This window comes from Bos indicus x Bos taurus, chromosome 7 (genome assembly GCF_003369695.1).
Source record: "Bos indicus x Bos taurus breed Angus x Brahman F1 hybrid chromosome 7, Bos_hybrid_MaternalHap_v2.0, whole genome shotgun sequence".
Lineage (NCBI taxonomy): Eukaryota > Metazoa > Chordata > Mammalia > Artiodactyla > Bovidae > Bos > Bos indicus x Bos taurus.
This window is the reverse complement of record NC_040082.1, coordinates 3,331,142-3,352,362: the sequence shown is the minus strand read 5'-3', so window position 1 is coordinate 3,352,362 and position 21,221 is coordinate 3,331,142. Positions and strand designations below refer to the sequence as shown.

The following is a 21,221-nucleotide window of genomic DNA, read 5'->3' as shown; positions in this document are numbered from 1 at the left end:
TAAAGATGGCAGGCTCTTAATTATCTTCTTCAAATAAACTATATCTCAAATAAGCTATTTTGCTTAATAACATGCAAAGAATTAATTTGGATGCATCTGGTAGACCCAATAACACCACTCCCTATGCTCTCATGTGCCAACTTATATGGCAAAAGAGATTTTGTGGATATGATTAAAGTTGCTGAGATAAAGTGCCTGTCCTGGATTATTCAGAGCAACAGAGAACCTCTCCCAGCTAAAGTCAGAGATGTGTTTGAAGAAGATGCAGGGGACATTTAAACTGTGAAAGGGGTTCCACCTGCCTTCTCTGGCTTTGCGTCTGGAGGAAGAGGGCCAGGGGCCAAGGAATGTGGGCAGCTTCTAGAGCTGCCGGCAAGACATCGGGACTTTCAGACCTACCAACTTAAGGAAGCGAATTTCCTCAAAAACCTGAAGGGATGAGAAAACATCTCTCAATTTCCCAGAAAGGAACACAGGCCAGATGATTCTAGTCTGATGGGACCTGTGTTGATCTTCTCACCAGTAAACCATGAGGTAACAGATCTGTGCTGTTTTAAGCTGCTGTGTGTGCGGTCAATTGTCACAGCAGCAGCAGGCATTTCCAGCGCCATCAGGGAGCCCTTCCAGTACAGGCCGGTCTACCCGAGGCCGCCCTAAGTCCTTCTGTAGGGGGAGCAAGTGATTCCTGATTTGCGGGCATAACCTGACTGCCAAAGGCCTCAAAAGTGAATCAGGTGAGCTTCAAACCCAAGAGGAGACGCTGGTGTCCCCGCTGCTGCAGGACAAAACACAAGGAACAGTCTACGGAGAACTTTCTGCAGTGACCGACGTGTTTTCTCTCTCTAGCGTCCAACACAGTAACCACTCGTCACACGAGGCCACTGAGTATCTGAAACGGGACCAGTATGTGGAAGGACCTGAATTTGTTATCTCATTTTGTGCTGTTTAGTTTACATCTAACATCTATTCTGCGTCTGCGTGTGGGCTGGGGCTCCAGGGTTGGACAGAGCCGCTCTGGAAAGCCGGGCGGCGGGGGAAACCCTCCTTCCACCTCGGCTCTCAGAGAGGCCTCGCGCTGCTGCTGCTGCCGCCTGTCAGAGCCACGAGAAGCACGAGGAGCGAGGGGCGGGACACACGGAAAGAGCCCCGGCTCCCAGAGAGGCCTCCTAGTACTCACCACTGACGGACGCCCGTCAGAGCCACCGGGAGCACGCGGAGCGAGGGGCGGGACACACGGAAAGTACCGCCGCTGACGCCCGTGAGAGGCACGGCGGACGAGCGGCGGGACACAGGGAAAGGGTCTCGGCTCACAGAGAGGCCTCGTACTCTCACTGCTGGCGGACGCCCGTCAGCGCCGCCCGGAGCACGAAGAGCGAGGGGCGGGACACACGGAAAGTGCCCCCGCGGCAGGGGACACTTTCTCAGTGACTGCAGGCCTCTGTCACAAGGGCTCAACTCCGAGCGTTCAGAATGAGGTTTAGGAAAACCTCTCTGCAGCTGGCCTCTCAGAGATGTTCACAGAAGCCACCTGCAGGGTGGGGCTCAGGACAACACCAGAGAATGGAGGCAGGACCTGGAAAGGAGAAACGGTTCTCACGAAGCTCCTCCTCAAGCCATCACAGGCTTTGCCAACACCAGAACTGCACCAGTACTTGGCAAACAAAGCATAACGAAAGGGAACAGACTCACCTTTGTCAAAAACAGAAAACAAAACCCCAGACTGCTCTATCTCGGCACGTCCATACAGATGACCAGTCGGAACCGGGGCTGACTGTGGTCTCCCTTCCCCGAGAGCCTCCTCACTCACGGTCTGAAAACTGCAGCCAACACCACAGCCAGGGCCCGGACGGGGGGCCCGTGGGCTCTAACTTTATACCCGAAACATGGCCCTAGTCTTTACCTCTCCCCATAAATAAAGCAGGCTGGCATTAAACAAAACAATTTTTCTTCAGTAACAAAAGGAACGGTTAAAAAAAAAAAACCTACATAAAATACAAAATAGATAGCAATATAAGTTTCCATAATCTTCAGTTGTTGTTCACTTAGTCACTAAGTTGTGTCTGATTCTTTGTGACCCCATGGACTGTAGCCCACCAGGCTCCTCTGTCCATGGGATTCCCCAGGTAAGAATACTGGAGTGGGTTGCCATTTCCTCATCCAGGGGATCTTCCTGACCCAGGGATCAAATCCATGCCTCCTGCATTGGCAGGCAGATTCTTTACCACTGAGTCACCGGGGAAGCCCATAATCTTTCAGACATCACTTAAATCATTTGTTATCCTTCAAACATTGCCCTCAGTAATGTACTCTATTTTCTATATTTTTTAAAAAACACCTTTTCTTACAACTATAAGTGGAGTACAATCCATTAAACTTTTGAAACACTATGTTGTATTACCATAATCTAATATTGTCAACTATATCTAATTAAAAAATTTTTTTTCTTAAGCCACTTTATTTTTATAGTTAGCTTTCTTTACAGGGTACTTTTGATCCCAACACCCCAAAAATTTTCATCACTACTGTCCTGGGAACATGTATAGAATCAAGTAGCCTCTGTGAGTAACAGGCACTGGGGGGCTTGCTGAGCTCATATCCTGACAGTAGCCTTGTGTCTGTACCTCAGCAAAATCAGAAATACATGAAATGGAACCACAGGGCTGCTAAAAACTATTTTGAAGGATGAATTTTGCTGTAACCACGTGCGTGTGTGAACTGTTAAATATGGCCACATATGATACATACACAGTGTCACTTTATTTTCTCAACTATCCCGCATTATTGTCACCAGGAAGATGCAAAATCATAAAAATTCTATCCGGTCACATAAATACCTCCTACACACACATATTCTGGGGTTTAGCACAGCTTCTCACACAAAGTTGCTATGTGAATAATCACTTTATCCTTAGCCTCCCTCACGGTAATATATCTCATCACAACTCTGTGAATGTGCTTGCTACCACAGAAGAGTACACTTAATAATGGCTTGAAAGGTAAACTTTTCTCATGTACATTTTTCCACAGGAGAAAAATGACTGCCTCCACCAGCACACAGTGAGAAGATACAACCAAGGTCTGTAATAAAGAAAGCTTGACTTGTGTCAGTTGGGCCCCTCAAATTAGGGAAGATGACTGAGGTTTGAATACTTCCTAAAGTGCTGATAACAGGGAGAGATAATAGGAAACCTATTTTTCGGACTTAGGAAAATTCAAAATCTTCTAGAATGAATAGGACAGAAAGAAGTCACAATTTCAAAAAACTACCTACATATAGTTTACATATAGTACATATAGTTATGTATGGGGTACATATAGTTACCCCAACCAGTAACGCTGAAGAAGCTGAAGTTGAACGGTTCTATGAAGACCTACAAGACCTTTTAGAACTAACACCCAAAAAAGATGTCCTTTTCATTATAGGGGACTGGAATGCAAAAGTAGGAAGTCAAGAAACACCTGGAGTAACAGGCAAATATGGCCTTGGAATATGGAATGAAGCAGGGCAAAGACTAATAGAGTTTTGCCAAGAAGATGCACTGGTCATAACAAACACCCTCTTCCAACAACACAAGAGAAGACTCTACACATGGACATTACCAGAGGGTCAACACCGAAATCAGACTGATTATATTCTTTGCAGCCAAAGATGGAGAAGCTCTATACAGTCAACAAAAACAAGACCAGGAGCTGACTGTGGCTCAGACCATGAACTCCTTATTGCCAAATTCAGACTGAAATTGAAGAAAGTAGGGAAAACCACTAGACCATTCAGGTATGACCTAAATCAAATCCCTTATGATAATCCAGTGGTAGTGAGAAATACATTTAAGGGCCTAGATTTGATAGATAGAGTGCCTGATGAACTATGAAATGAGGTTCGTGACACTGTACAGGAGACAGGGATCAAGACAATTCCCATAGAAAAGAAATGCAAAAAAGCAAAATGGCTGTCTGGGGAGGCCTTACAAATAGCTGTGAAAAGAAGAGAAGCGAAAAGCAAGGAGGAAAGGAAAGATATAAACATCTGAATGCAGAGTTCCAAAGAATAGCAAGAAGAGACAAGAAAGCCTTCTTCAGCGATCAATGCAAAGAAATAGAGGAAAACAACAGAATGGGAAAGACTAGGGATCTCTTCAAGAAAATCAGAGATACCAAAGGAACATTCCATGCAAAGATGAGCTCGATAAAGGACAGAAATGGTATGGACCTAACAGAAGCAGAAGATATTAAGAAGAGACAGCAAGAATACACAGAAGAACTGTATAAAAAAGAGCTTCACGGCCCAGATAATCACGATGGTGTGATCACTCACCTAGAGCCAGACATCCTGGAATGTGAAGTCAAGTGGGCCTTAGAAAGCATCACTACGAACAACGCCACTGGAGGTGATGGAATTCCAGTTGAGCTATTCCAAATCCTGAAAGATGATGCTGTGAAAGTGCTGCACTCAATATGCCAACAAATTTGGAAAACTCAGCAGTGGCCACAGGACTGGAGAAGGTCAGTTTTCATTCCAATCCCAAAGTAAGGCAATGCCAAAGAATGCTCAAACTACCACACAATTGTACTCATCTCACACGCTGGTAAAGTAGTGCTCAAAATTCTCTAAGCCAGGCTTCAGCAATACGTGAACCATGAACTTCCTGATGTTCAAGCTGGTTTTAGAAAAGGCAGAGGAACCAGAGATCAAATTGCCAACATCCTCTGGATCATGGAAAAAGCAAGAGAGTTCCAGAAAAACATCTATTTCTGCTTTATTGACTATGCCAAAGACTTTGACTGTGTGGATCACAATCAACTGTGGAAAATTCTGAAAGAGATGGGAATACCAGACCACCTGACCTGCCTCTTAAAAACCTATATGCAGGTCAGGAAGCAACAGTTAGAACTGGACATGGAACAAACACACTGGTTCCAAATAGGAAAAGGAGTACGTCAAGGCTGTATATTGTCACCCTGCTTATTTAACTTATATGCAGAGTACATCATGAGAAACGCTGGACTGGAAGAAACACAAGTTGGAATCAAGATTGCTGGGAGAAATATCAATAACCTCAGATATGCAGATGACACCACCCGTATGGCAGAAAGTGAAGAGGAACTAAAAAAAGCCTCTTGATGAAAGTGAAAGTGGAGAGTGAAAAATTTGGCTTAAAGCTCAACATTCAGAAAATGAAGATCATGGCATCAGGTCCCACCATTTCATGGGAAATAGATGGGGAAACAGTGGAAACAGTGTCAGACTTTATTTTTCTGGGCTCCAAAATCACTACAGATGGTGACTGCAGCCGTGAAATTAAAAGACGCTTACTCCTTGGAAGGAAAGTTATGACCAACCTAGATAGCATATTCAAAAGCAGAGACGTTACTTGGCCAACAAAGGTTCGTCTAGTCAAGGCTACAGTTTTTCCTGTGGTCATGTATGGATGTGAGAGTTGCACTGTGAAGAAGGCTGAGCACAGAAGAATTGATGCTTTTGAACTGTGGTGTTGGAGAAGACTCTTAAGAGTCCCTTGGACTGCAAGGAGATCCAACCAGTCCATTCTGAAGGAGATCAGCCCTGGGATTTCTTTGGAAGGAATGATGCTAAAGCTGAAACTCCAGTACTTTGGCCACCTCATGCAAAGACTTGACTCATTGGAAAAGACTCTGATGCTGGGAGGGATTGGGGGCAGGAGGAGAAGGGGATGACAGAGGATGAGATGGCTGGATGGCATCACTGATTCGATGGACGTGGGTCTGGGTGAACTCTGGGAGTTGGTGATGGACAGAGAGGCCTGGCATGCTGCGATTCATGTGGTCGCAAAGAGTCAACAGGACTGAGCGACTGATCTGATCTGATCTGATCTGATCTACATATGATAAACCTCTCATTCTAGTTGATTAACTCCTAAGCTTTTAGAAGTCCTGCCTCCAGGCCCACTCCTCAGGGCAAGGTGGGTCAGATGGTGACTGCCCTGGGTTTCCTGTCCATAAATGAAGCGTTTTTTTCTCTTCCAATGGAGCATAAACTCAAACAGGAAAAGAAAAGTTTACTTTGGTTCTCACATGCCAGCTGTCTATTGAGATCATCAAGAGCATTTTTGCCCTCGGATTCAATTAAGGCCCATTTTTTCATGAGCTGACAGTCGCTGACATCGTTCATGAAGCCTTTCCTGTGACCACATTGGCCAGTTCAACCTGGAAAATGACAGCACCCAAAGCAGTTCCAGGAGGCTAAGCCCTGGGAACCGGCAACATTATAAGACACGTCCAGAGCACCTCTACAGGCTGTGGTGTTTTTATTCAGAATGCCACAAACAGCTCTGTCAAATTCATCATACTCCTTGCCTTGCTAAGGGAATTTCATAATAGTGCCCTCCAGTGTTTCATTAAAAGCTACCCAACATAATCCTTCATAGTCTGAAACAAATAATTACATTTAGGAAACTGACATTTTAATTAAACTGACTTTTCTTACAAATTCACTGGTAGTCTTGGGTTACACAAATCACAGAGGATTTGAATAAGCGAAGCCATACAACCAAGATCTTTGAAGGGCTTTGTTCCCATTTTTAAACAGTTTAGTAAGGTATTTGAAAAGAAACCCAAGTCAGAATGTAGACTGTAGGAAATCAACTTTCAGTTTAATACCGCTTTTATTGAGGAAAAAAATATTACTTATAGCCAATTCAGGTTAAAGGCTAAAATTAGTCAATGACTGTATGGCTGTGTATGTATTTAAGAACAAAATGAGGCATTAAAATGTTACCTAGGAAACACAGACTTGGAGGATTATAAAAAGACCTCAAATGGCTTCCAAATTTTCTTAAGACTCTAGAAAAGTACAAACTGAAACAAAATCCTGTTGTGCAGGTTGACTCCAGCGGGTGAAGCAACGGACAGGGAATCGGAGCACCCTTGGCAAAGGCAGGGGCTGGGGGGGTCCCGCTGGTTCAGACCAGCAAGGATAATTTACGTGAAGCCAGCTGGAGGTGATAACTTTTGCGAAGGATAAAAACTTCTATATGGTTAACCATGTTCAAATGTCAACTAGTCCCTAAATTACTTCCTGCCAGCCCTGCAGATGTTGGCGTCGCGGGGACTGGGTTTCAGAGCAATCAGTTGCAATCTTCAGGGAGCAACGTCAAGGTGAAGACAGGCCGCCGGTGCTGTGGATCGGCAACACACACCCATCTGCCAGTCACAGGTCAGGCTGCCAAGACGGGGACTGCAGAGGGGACCAAAGGCTTGGGGGAGAGAGGGGGGCCTGGGGAGAGCCACCTATTGGGAACCACGAGGGAGACACAGGAGAAAGGGAGGGAGGTGTGGTGTGCGCATGGCAAACTACAACTACAGGTAAAGACACTGAGATGCTGGGCACGGGCTGGGGCAGAGGGAATTTCTACCCCCGGGCAAAGGAAGGCTTCCGCGTGTGGACAGGGTCTACACTTAGAGGAGAACTTGGTTGTCCTACGGGGAGGATGAGGGGCATCTGTTCTGCTCATCAACTAGGCCGAACCTCAGTTTGGTTGGTTACGGCTGGCACTCGAGAGCAGAAGTAGTAATAAAAGCTAAATAAGTCACACTGAGGACATCAGGGAAATCCTCCCAGCACTTCACAGAACTGAGACCCTCAGGCTGTAACTGAAAGCTTTTCATTGCCCAAGAGCCGGGCAGAGACAATAACAATTTCCAGTCCTAACCATGAAAAGGAGACTTCCAAGGCCCGGAACGCTCATCGCATCTGCAAGAGCTGCCATGTGAGCTCTCTGGCCCTTCTCCAGGTGTCCTTCCAGCCACTGCCTTCTTAATCACACTGGTCTGCGGTCTCCTTGCTTTGTTTCCAAATCCGAGGCTGGCTGGCTCTCCTGACCTTCTGCTGGGATCTGCCATCTCTCACCATTTTATTCATGCTCTGTCTTGCTTTCCAGGGCATTTTTACTCGCTGCTCCTCCTTAGAGCTATCCCTTCTAACTCCTTGCCACATTACCAGCCACAGAAATATTGTTTAAATAACTTTGATCTTATCTCCCACCTTCTCTGAAACTTTGAGGAAACAGAAACCATTTCAACTGCAGACAGGAATTCCAGAGCGTGCTTATCAAAGCCATCCCTACCGTTCCCTGACAGGTTAAGTTAAAATAGCTCAAATCTCCAAGTTGCAAGAAGTTATTCTCATTGTGCTCAGAGAGCTGGACTTGTTATTTAAAACTGAGCTCACTTCCTGATTACTTCAGAGAGAAGAAAAATTAGTGAGTCTCAGAAATATAATATACCTGCCTTAACACAAATGACTAACCAGGCAGTCGCCACTGGAACTATGCCCTTTAGACAGAAAGCAACTGCCAACAGCTGCCAAGGGAGCAGGGGAACACACTTTCCTCCCTGCTACAGCTACTGGGCATGCCCTGTGTCTGCTCCATCTACTCTGCCTCCTTTCACCCCACCCTAGCGCCTCTCCTACCAGCCCCCCCGGGCTGTGCTACTCATGACCAACCTCTCACTGCAAACATCTGACATCTGATCTTAATGCCTGAGCCAATCCAAATGTGCATCTCTCCTACATCTCTGCTACAGTTCACTCTCATGCATTCATTCACACTTAGTGAATTCACACTTTAGTGAGCACGTGGTTCCAACCTTGGTGCACGTTAGGATCATATGGGGGAAACTTTTAAAAGATACTAATAAACACCACTACTTCTGAAAAAGATACCCAGTTGATCCATCCTGAACAGGGAACCATTTCCCTAGTGCAGAGCAAGTGATATTTAAATCCAGTTACTGAAAGGGTATTATTCCCTGGTGACTCAGTGGGTAAAGAGTCTGCCTGCAATGCAGGAGAGCTGTGTTCGATCCCTGGATTGGGAAAATCCCCTGGAGAAGGAAGTGGCAACCCACTCCAGTATTCTTGCCTGGAGAATTCCAAGGAGAGAGGAGCCTGGTGGGCTACCGTCCATGGGGTAACAAAGAGTCAGACACAACTGAGTGACTAACACTTGCACTTTCACTGAAAGTGTAAAAATAATTTATAAAGTTCAGCCTCTTTAATCACTAAAAAAAAAAAAGCATTGAAAATATTATTCATAGAGTCAGTAACTATTAGGCACCTATTATATACCAGAAAACATTCCAGCTGCTAAAAATACAGCAGTGAACAAAACAGACAAAAATCCCTGTACATAGCATGCTTATATTATTAGTTGGAAGGGGACAGTGGAAATAATAAGTAAGCAAATTATATCCTATGTTAAAAGGTAGTAAGTATATACTATAAAGAAAAAAAATTTTTAAAGGCAAGGTAGATGGAGAACAGTGGAAGGGAGGAAAATGGAGTGTAATTTTAAACAAAAAGTCAAAAATGATCTCACTGAAAAGATACATGAGCAGAAGTTTGAAGGAGGTGAAGGAGCAAACAAAACCATCCTGATGTCTGGGGCAAGAGCTAGTGCAAAGGCCCTGCGGTGGGAACTGGTCTAAGATGTCAGAGCATTCGTAAGCAGCCAGAGCTCCCGGAGCAGAGTGAACAGAAGGAACACTAACTGGAGACATGCCCAAACAAAGGAGCAAAGACAGAAGACTGTACAGTGCCTTGTCGGTCAAAGTTACAAAGTTCACCTTCTGCTCTGCTCAATGTGGGGACTCGGTGGGTTTTAAGCAGGTATGTAACGTGATCTAACTTACATTTTAAATGCATCATTCTAGCCCCTGTGTGAGTCTTAGACTAGAAGCAAAGGAGCAGAGAGGCTGTAATGAATGAATGAAGTCAGGCAGTAGCAGGGACCCGGGCCACAGTGCCAGCCCCTGCAGGTGGTTTACCGTGACCAGACTCTGGATATATTTGAAATTAGAATCGACAGAATTTTCTGACAACTGAGTTATGGAGCATGAGAGAAAAAGAAAGAATCAGAGATGACGCCTAGGCTTTTTGTTTGAGCAACTGGAAGGTATGATTGCAATTAATTAAGATGCTTTGGGGAAAGTAGGGAGAGAGTTTGGTTTTGAAAATGCTACCTTTGAGATGCCTGAATATCGGAGGAGAGATGCCAAATAGATGTGGGGCTCATTAGCACACAGACAGCTTTTACACTTCTAAATTTAATACGTAAAAGTCTTAATTATATATCAATGTGCTCAGTTCATTAGGTTGGCTAGGTACAAGCATACTAGCCTTTCAATTTATAATGAGTAAAAAAAATATTAATTAATTGATTAAACTACTGTGTGGGCATATATATCCAGAGTAATAAAAAAAAATAATAGCAAGCTAGCATGATTCTAAAAACAAAGCATTAGCATCATATTGTCCCAAGTGACCCGGAGTAGTTACAGGCTGGTTCAGTTCCTATCAAAGCACAACTCAGGCTCACAGCCCCAGCACACACCCTTTGTAAAACCTCCCAGGATTCGGAGTTGGGGACTCTGCCCTTTGTATACCCAGCAAGGCGGCTCATTCTCCCACCACACACTGCTTTATAATTTAGTCTAATTCAGCCTGCATTTCCCCCACCAGAGTCCAAGGCAAGCTTGTGCAGGTCAGGGCCCATGTCTTACTCACGTCTCAGGCAGCAGTGGCCTCACACAGAACTAGGTGCATCAAACCAAACTATCAAATGTCTATATTGCAGAATGAGCTTGAATCAGGATCAAAACTTTAAAAATAACTTCATGGGTTCGGGTTTCCCAAAACCAGGATTCTGTTCTTGTAACTGTATCAAATGCAGGATCTGCAGCTCTGAAGCTACATGTTTCTAAAAGTGATATATCTGAACATAAACTTCACTAATATGTAAGCATTACATTAAAAAAAAATTCTCATTCCACACAATCAAAGGTTATCTTAGAACAAGAATCATCATCTCTTTTCATATTTATTCTTAAAATGAAGAACATTTAAGAAGTCTCTGTAATTTGACAGAGTTTTGATATGTATGGCAGGAATTTTGAGTAGTTCACCCAAAATTCTAATCGCTGCTTCAGAGACGTGCTTTTGTTAATTGCATCCCTGCTTCTCCAAACAGACTCGGAACGGATCGGCTCCTCCTCTTCCAGTCTGGCAGGCAGCACACTCTCTAATTGACTCTTTCCCTAGGACTTTTCTTTTCACCAAATCCCTTTCTTTCCTCCATGGAAGATTTCTAGAGCTCATAACAAACTACAAACAGCACTTGCAGTTAACAGCACTAAGAAGCCCTGTCAGATTTCTCAGTCTGCAGGTGCGAGGAAGCAGAATTTCTCCTCAATTAAAAAATAAAATATTCATACTGCTTCGCTTAAATAAGAAAAAAAAAGCACAGCTTAAATAAATTAAGGGTAAATTAAATCAAATAGGAGCCAAGCAAGGGGCAACTGCTTCATCCGACGGGCTGGCTGTGCGCTTCTCTTTCATTTTCTCATACCAAGTTCACAGATCCTTTTTTTTTAAAGACGACAATTCATGGGATTTTGAACCCATTTCAAGCGCTTGCAACCATGTATCATACTACTTCAATGTGCCAAAAGTGTTGGAAATATATTCCAAATAAAAGTTTTACAATCTTATTTTTAAAAGTAGTAATCGAAATGTCATTAGCCTGGGAGAAAAGTTTATCATATCCATGCCAAGTGACCTGTACATTCACTTCCTGATATTATACTACCAAAGCCAAAGAGTCAAATTATTCCATTCTTTATTGTTAAATGTGTGAAACTGTAAAGCAAAGAAATGACAATAACAATTTTTAATTAAAAAAAAATACTCTGGCATATATTGCCATTTCCTGGCATTCAAAAAAAAATTTACAGAAATGGTATACCTACTCTCTAAAATGAAATATCTTTTATTTCTTTCTTTCTGACTCAGGATATGTAACTGATTTCTTTCTTCCTGGTTTTGAATATTCATGGTCACATGGAAAATCTCTTGGGCTTACGCTCTCATCTCTGAGCCTCAGAATAAAGTCAAAGTTCAGAGTGAAGAGTGCCCAAAACTTAATTCAGGCACTACTTCTTCCAATCTGTAACCGAGTACTGTTCAGAGCACCCGGGCACCCGGGACGGTAGCTACCAACAGGGTCACTGCTCGTTTTCCCACCTCCATAAACCAGAAACAGATTTCCTAACACGTGGAGGAAGAGCGTGCGGCTCCGTCAGTACAGCTCTCCTCGGGCTCACCCAGGGTCTGGGGCACCCTGCGTCCTCGGGGGACACAGCTAACCCAGGCATTCCTCAGCAGCTGTCTGTGTGAGGAGAAACATCCCCAAATGTGTACATGACTCCTCCCCTCCCCTCTCTCCTCCCCAATAAAGCCTCAGATACCTCTTTCAGAGGGAAAACCAGGCTGATAGAACAATCTAAAAATGAATCAATCAGATCACCCCTACTAAGTAAGAAAGAAAAATATCAGGATGCACGTAGGAAGAATACTGTTTCTTGCACAATCTTCACTTCTGGCATTGTACTTGATTTCATTATTCATGGTATCATCTAAATGCCAAAATCACCTATAATAATAAAAGAATGAACACTCTCTAAGGAAAATCTTAGAAAACTCAAACTTTCTAAAGAGCATGTGAGGATTCACACTCAAAACCCAAGTCAAGAACTCTACAAACACTGACTCAGGTCCCATTTGTTGTACTTAGTTTTACCTTTGTCCTAAAAAAAAAAGGTTGTAAGAAGCAATAGCATTTGGTTTACATGTGTTTAAATTTGGAATTGACAAATCACACTCAATGTTAAGAGGCAGAAGTGAATGATCTAAAATTCTAGGTTAATGACGACGCTACAGGCAGTACAGTGAAGGTGAAAGTCACTCAGTCGCCTCCGACTCTTTGCAACCTCATGGACTGCATAGATTCTCCAGGCCAGAATACTGGAGTGGGGAGCCTTTCCCTTCTCCAGGGGATCTTCCCAACCCAGGGATCGAACCCAGGTCTCCCGCGTGGCAGGCAGATTCTTTACCAGCTGGGCCACAAGGGAAGCCCGGTATATCAGTTAACAGTAAGAAATGGCACTCAGAAAAGCCTTTACAAGGTTTTCCTTGATATTAGATCACACAGAACATGAAACTATTATTAGATAATGCAAAATTTTCAAAAATAAAGCACATAAATTATATGTTTGATTTATATATTAAAGCACTACCTTCTGATACAAAGAACTAATTCTCTTCTCTCAACCACTTTCTTCCATCTTTGAGTTGAAAAGGTAATTGAGATGAAATTTTAAACAGCACTAAATTTAAACTTCAAAATTTATGATTTACTTCAATATTATGCAATTTGGGTCACTTATACTTTCTTACATCAACAAAAAGCATGACCAAGATCTAAAAGTTAAAAAATAAACAGAAGTACTGATATGGAATATTCACTGGAAGGACTGATGCTGAAGCTGAAGTTCAAATACTTTGACCAGCTGATGCAAAGAGTTGACTCTATTGAAAAGCCCCTGATGCTAGGAAACACTGAGGGCAGGAGGAGAAGGGGATGACAGAGGATGAGATGATTGGATGGCATCACCAACTCGATGGACATGAGTCTGAGTAAACTCTGGGAGTTGGTGATGGACAGGGAGGCCTGGCGTGCTGCAGTCCATGGGGTCGCAAAGAGTCGGACACGACTGAGCAACTAAACGACAACAACTGATATGGTAATAGGTTATTTTTAATTGTCAGTCAAAACCATCCAATATATAACTTTAATTAACTGGTAACTAATAATAACTCAAATAACTAGTTCACAACAATTAACTTACTTAGTGAAATATTTCTCTTTGCATTTGCCTCTATGAATTGGCACACATTACAGCACTGAGAAACATTTAAATTTCACCCATTCCAGGAACATGGCTTCCCAGGTGGCTCAGTGGTAAAGAACATCCCTGCCAATGCGGGAGACCTGGGTTGGATCCCTGGGTTGGGAAGATCCCCTGGAGAAGGGAAAGGCAGCCCACTCCAGTGTCCTGCCTGGAGAATCCCATGGACAGAGGAGCCTGGTGGGCTTCAGTCCACGGGCTCACAGAGAGTCAGCCACAACTGAGCATGCCCACAAAGCAAAAGGAGCATGCATAAAAACTATTTTTATAAGTAAGCATCTGGCTTTCCATCCTACTCTTGGGAATTACCAAGAGCTGTAGCTTCATTATTCCTAACTGTCACACAGCTAGTTGTTTCTATCTATCGAGTTTTAGCTTATCTAGATCCAAGACAAGAGTATGGCTACAGATAGTCCAGGGAATGAAAGTGAAAGTCGCTCAGTCGTGTCCGACTCTTTGCAACCCCATGGACTGTCCATGGAATTCTCCAGGCCAGAATACTGGAGTGGGTAGCCTTTCCCTTCTGCAGGAGATCTTCCCAACCCAGGGATCAAACCCAGGTCTCCCACATTGCAGGGCGATTCTTTACCAACTGAACCACCTGAAAAGCCCAAGAATACTGGAGTGGGTAGCCTATCCCTTCTCCAGCAGATCTTCCCAACCCAGGAACTGAACCGGGGTCTCCTGCATTGCAGGTGTATTCTTTACCAACTGAGATATGAGGGAAGCTCCAGTCTAAGGAAAGGTCAAGTCTAATTTAAATGTTATACAGTGTGCAATTCTCTGCTTTGTGCTTTGATCTCATTGTTACAAGATTCTTAGAGGGGAGATAAATATCAGTTCTATTCTCTTACAGGTGCTCTCATGTAATACGTTCTAGTATCTTACTAGGAAAAGTTCTAGTATCTTACTAGGAAAACAAATCCCTATTAGCTGAAGGGAATTTCATTTAAAAAAAAGGCTATTCTGATGAAGTAGAAGCTGAGAAGAGAGGCTACTGTAAGCCACAGATTTTCCACCAGCAGGACGCCACGAGCACCCCAAGGCTAGAGAGACAAGAAAGAAGACTCAGTGTTCATGAAAACCACATGCCTGGTCTTCCAGTGCAAGCTGGGGCTGCGGGAGGTCTGTCCAGGGCTGGAATCACAGAGGAGATGAAGCCTGTTGCCAGAAACGCAACCTGAGACAGAGAAGGAGGGAAAGAAACACCAGAGGGACTCCCTCCCTCAGCCTTCCTGCCTCCCACTAAATGCAGCCTGCATAGAGAAGCCCCCTGTGACACAGAAGAGACGCTCGGAGAGAAGGGAGGATAGGAGGGCGAACAGCCCTAGGACCGGCTCGAAGCAGAAGGAGGGAAAGGAGAAAGGCGGGCCAGCTTCCAAATGAAAAGAAACAGTCAGTCTAATGGGAGCTCATGGTGATAGCCCAGAAGGAGGAGGAACTCCCAGAGTATGCCCCACGCCTTGCCTGGGAACCCCAGGGTGCTCACAGATTTTGTTTTCTCCTCTGAGCCAGATGAAAGCGGAAAAGTATCCGGAGCTGCTGTCGGCTTCCTCAGGCACAGGGATATTGTTTCGTTTTTAAAGATCCAAGATTGATAGCCAATTGCATGTCGAAAAGTACCTCTGATCGAACATAATAACCAAGCATTTCCACTAGTGAATATAACAGAGAAAGCTCCAGTGGGCAGCTTTTTTCGTGGAGAAAAATGTGGATAGCCTATCATCCCACTGGGAGACAATCAATTGTTAGGAAGTCTACAGTAGGGAAGCGGCGATGCTCCTGACAGTTTTGCAGATACACTGTGATCAACAGCTTTTGTGTAACCACCTGTGATACCTCTGGGCTGGAGAGCAGACATATGAGGAGCTCAACTGCCTTTGTCAATGGACGCTACTGGACTCTCTTGCTGGGCCAGTGTGCCCAGAGAAGAAGGAGCTCGCAAACAAACTCTATTCCAAAAATTATTATGGGAAGTAATGAGTAATATTATGTAGACCCAAATAAATATTGCGGTTCCAAGCTAAAATTTTTGAACACACACCTTCTATGTTTGACTAATAGTGAGTTACCATGGAAATGAATTCCCTGTTTTCAAAGACGGTGACTTCAATAAAGATGCAACATAATTTATCTTTCCCTCAGCATCCAGGAGAGCCTTAGGCCATCATTATTAACACTGCACAATGATAAACAAAATTGTAAAGAAAAATATGATTATCTGGATTCTCTATAATTAATGATCGACACAGCGTGTGTTTGTGTGTAAGTGAATATATAATATTGCACATATGCAGGGACTTCCCTGTGGCTAACAGGAGCTGCCCAGGTGCACTGGAAACAGTGTTTAAATAAGATAGCTGAATTAGTTGACAATAAAACACCATTAAATATTTTATAAATGTTCAAAAACTTTTTTTTTCAGTCACTAATTTGTGTCCAACCCTTTGCGACCCCATGGACTGCAGCACACCAGGCTTCCCTGTACTTCACTACCTCCTGGAGTTTGCTCAAAATTATGTCCATTGAGTCAGTGATGCCATCTAACCATGTCATCCTCTGTCATCCCCTTCTGCTTTTGCCTTGAATCTTTCCCAGCATCAGGGTCTTTGCCAGTGAGTTGCTCTTTACATCAAGTGGCCAAAGTACTGGAGCTTCAGCTTCAGCATCAGTCCTTCCAGTGAGTATTCATGGCTGATTTCCCTTAGGATTAACTGGTGTGATCTCCTTGAGTCCAAGGAACTCAAAACTATTAAGTAAATATCAGATCACATCAGATCAGTCGCTCAGTCGTGTCTGACTCTTTGCGACCCCATGAATCGCAGCACGCCAGGCCTCCCTGTCCATCACCAACTCCTGGAGTTCACTCAGACTCACGTCCATCGAGTCAGTGATGCCATCCAGCCATCTCATCCTCTGTCGTCCCCTTCTCCTCCTGCCCCCAATGTTTTAATCAATTGAATATGTTTTAAATTAACCAGACTCTGTAATTTTCAATACATGTTTATTTTAAATTAATAATTGATAAATGAATCATTTTGCTGTATAACTGAAACTAACTCAACATTGTAAATTAACTATACTTCAATAAAAATTAATTAATAAATGAGATCCACTCACTTTTCTTCCCTCAGTGGAACATTTCCTCATTTAAGTTTCATTACAATTTATTCTTACCAAGCCCCAGATCTCATTCTCTAATTCAGGCAGCCTGTTCTGTCGACTTAGAGACATGACCCCATCTGTGCCTGATACCATTATGTATTTATATATAAACCACAAGACTGAATGAAGCAGACTCACACTGATCCTTAAATAAAATTTCTGTCACTACACAGTGTGAATGAATCTGAAAGTCAAAAAGAGCATGAGAGCAGTATCTCCTAATATCTTTCCTGGATAAAGACTGACCTCATGTGTTAGAGACCAGATAAGTAAAGTTGAAATCCTTGCCTACAGAAGTACTCTGTATTTATAAACAACAAGTGTGTGATAAAAACGCAAGGAGTGAACTGAGGCTCACGTGAGCAAGGTGAAATGACATATAAAGTATAAAGCCAAGATCCAAGAAAGGTCCTTTCAAGACAGATAGCCAACTTTCCTCATTTAATATTTATATATTTACATTAAAGCCTGAAGAGACCATTTTATCAAAGGACAGATACAACAAAGAAATGTATTCGTTCATTTTACTTGTTAGGACTTCCACAAACTGAGTCATTTGAAAGATGCATTCATTATTTTACTAGCCTCATACTGATATATGCTGCTATGGCAGCTGCTGGAATGAAAATGTAGCACAGACAGACATTATAACTAGAGTGAGGGTAATAGGGTTGTAAAATATAAAAAGAGTAGCCTCACTGAACAGATATAACTGGCTCAGTAGAATGAAAAAAGTAAAGGTGATAAAACGCTACCGCTTATGTAGACACTGCCTACACTAGTTTGAAAAATAAAAACCAAAGTCACTCATTTGTGTGACAGCAGTAAGGTATAACATACCTTACGCCAGTCAGAATGGCCATCATTAAGAAGTCTACAAATAACAAATGCTGCAGAGGGTGGAGAGAAAAGAGGACCCCCTACACTGCTGGTGGGAATGTAAATTAGCACAACCGCTATGGAAAACAGTACAGAGGCCCCTTAAAAACAAAAAAGTGAAGCTACCATACGATCCAGCAATCCCACTCCTGGGCCTATATCCAGAGAACAATATAATTGAAAATGATACATGCATCCCGATGTTCATAGCAACACTATTCACAATAACCAAGACAGAGAAACAACCAAAATGTTCAATGACAAGTGAATGGACAAAGAAGACGCAGCATACACATACACGCGCGTGCACGCTCAGTCACTTCAGTCGCGTCCAACTCTTTGTGACTCCATGGACGACACCCCATCAGGCTCCTGTGTTCAGGGGATACTCCCGCAAGAATGCTGGAGTGGGTTGCCATGCCCTCCTCCGGGGATCTTCCCAGCCCAGGGATCAAGCCTACTTCTCCTGTGTCTTCTGCACTGCGGGTGGATTCTTCACCACTGAGCCACTGGGGAAGCCCTATACGTATACACACGTAGGTATGCAACACACACACACAATGGAATATTATAAAAAAGAGTGAAATATTGCCACTGCAACAACGTGGATGTAACTAAAGATTACCACCACACCACGTGAAGTGAGTCAGAAATGAGGACAAATATCAGCCGATACCACTCGTATGTAGAATCTAAAATACGACACAAATGAGCTTTTATGAAAAAGAAAGCGAATCACAGACACAGAGAATAGACTCTGGTGGGGTGGTGGACTGGGAGTGCGAAATCAGAGACGCAGCAGTACACGCAGAACGGGCAAGCGACAAGGCCCTGCCATACAGCACGGAGAACGGGACCCGACGCGCGGTGATGAACCACAGTGCAAGGGTATTGCTGAAGCAGAACGCACATGTATGTGTAACTGAATCACTCTGCAGTGTAGTGGAAATTAGCACAACAATGTAAATCCACTCTATTTCAATAAGAAAAAATTTAAATGAGGTACAATACTATATTCCTCTGATTCAGTGCATTGCTATGGTAGGAATTTTTTGATGATTTAAAATATTATTTTAGTTGTTCAGTGGGTTAAAGGAGAGAAAACAAACTCATGAAGAGCAGACAGTTATTCATCTTAATATTCTGAATCGGCACTCAGGTAGAATGAAGGGTCATAAAGCTTTTAACTGAGATTTATTTTCATGAAAATCATTTTACATTTTTATTTTTATAAAAGAACATGAATGGATTAGGACTAAAGAGTTATAAGCAGACTTTGTACATAATAATGAACATTTTTACAATTACTTCTTTATATTATTTTTCAAATGCTGCTTTAGTATGTGCCAAACACCCTTCCTCTACAGCCCAAGAGATAGGTAGATGCTATTATTATCCTCATTTTACAGATGAGAAAACTGAGAGTAAGAGATTACGTGAAATGCCAAAGTCTTACGATCAACAGTCACACCATTAGCTTTGATGACAGCAATAAGTGGCTTGCTGTCCCTTGTAAACTTCTAAGAAAAAAAATCTATTAATGGATCACACCAGGCCTAGAGAATCATTGCCTAAATTCTCAAAACTTGCTTTCTAGCTCAACTCTTAACTCCCCAAAAGCTAAAAAAACCAAGAGCATCCTACAAACACCTCTTCAGAGTCATCACTGGTCTACTCAGAAGGGAATATTTCAGAGCTAAATGAATTCAAGAACACACTTTCCACATCTCAAAATACCACTCAAGTTCCTATAAATTAATCAGAAACAAACAAAATTATAATCTATAGCTTAACAGCAATATCACCCCAAAAGCAGCAAAATAATATGTTCTTTCTTTAGAATAAGACATTCTAAACTGATCAGTTGTTTTGAAATTTAGAAAGCAAGAAAGTTCATCTTTCATTTCTAGTCTCTGAATAAACATGACAAGGAAGATGAGAATTGAGTTAGCTGCATGGATGAACATTCTTTCACTTACTTACGTTAAATTAACTGAAAAAAAATCAATTTTGTTTTTCTTTAGAAAACATTTCATATTTTCAGCCATAAGCACTTTTAAACTATGTGTTTTACAAAAAGTTCTGTAAATATGATATGGTCCAAGAAAATATCTGAATTTTTTTAGCTGCTACCTTCCAAAAAACACCTCTCCTTAAAAACAAAACCAAACAAACATACCCATATCTGACATATCCCAAGAATTCAGTTCGTGCTTCTAAACTGAAAACTGAAACAACAATAATATCTAAGACAGGCTTCCCAGCTGGTGCTAGTGGTAAAGAATCCCCTTGCCAGTGCAGGAGACATAAGAGACACGGGTTTAATTCCTGGGTCAGGAAGATTCGCTGGAGGAGGGCATGGCAAACCCCCCCTGTATTCTTGTTTGGAGAATCCCATGGACAGAGGAGCCTGGAGGGCTACAGTCCATGGGGTCACAAAGAGTCGGACATGACTGATGTGACTTAGCATGCATGCACAGCATCAGAATTAATATCATTAATTAATTAACAACTTTAAAATATATCAACAATCTAAAAAGGAAAAACATCTATCCCTAAGGTATGACAAATATAAATTTTATATAGCATAAAACAAAAACGAAGTTTTCTCAAAAATTCTTCATCTTTTTAACAGTCATTTATTGACTAGTCATTAAATGAGTATTTAGTCATTTATGAATAAAATACCATCTTCCTGACTGTTGGTTGAAATCATTCGAAGTGACTGAAGTCAATTCACAATGGATCAGTGGCATGAAGCTCATGAACTCAGAGCAGACCTCAAGTTTGCACACCAACTACATGTACTATATAACATGCAACTTTGATATTTCAGACTCCATTGGCTTATTTGTTCAAATGATTTTAAATTAATATTATATATAATGCACTTGAGTATTCATTATCATCCTGAGCTTTTTCCATGTTACTATGAGTTCTTAAAAAGTATGTGATTGAATAATACGACTTATCATGTTATATTAATATCAATTTTAACCTCTTAAAAGCTTCATTATTACGGAAATTTTCAAGGATAAACAAAAGTAATGAGAATAACATAATGAACCTTCTTGTCCTATAACTTACCTCAATTATCTATATTTTGCCATTTTTGTTTCCTTTATTGGCCTATCCACTTTTCTATTTTTTCATCTGCTGTATGATATTTTGATACAAAGCCCTAATGCTATATCATTCCAATAGTAAATCACTCAAGTACGTATCTCGCTCCTCTGTCCATGGGATTCTCCAAGGCAAGAATACTGGAGTGGGTAGTCATTCCCTTCTCCAGGGGATCTTCCCGACCCAGGGATCGAACCTGGGTCTCTTGGGTTGCAGGCAGATTCTTCACCGTCTGAGCCACCAGGGAGGTCCGAAAAAGTTTTGAAATATAA

General features: G+C 42.4%; 1 protein-coding gene across 1 annotated transcript in view; it reads right to left on the bottom strand.

Annotated features, from left to right (window-relative positions):
* The window catches only part of FBXL17 (F-box and leucine rich repeat protein 17), a 523,914-nt gene that overhangs the window by 342,833 nt on the left and 159,860 nt on the right, over positions 1 to 21,221 (bottom strand). The window lies entirely within an intron of this gene.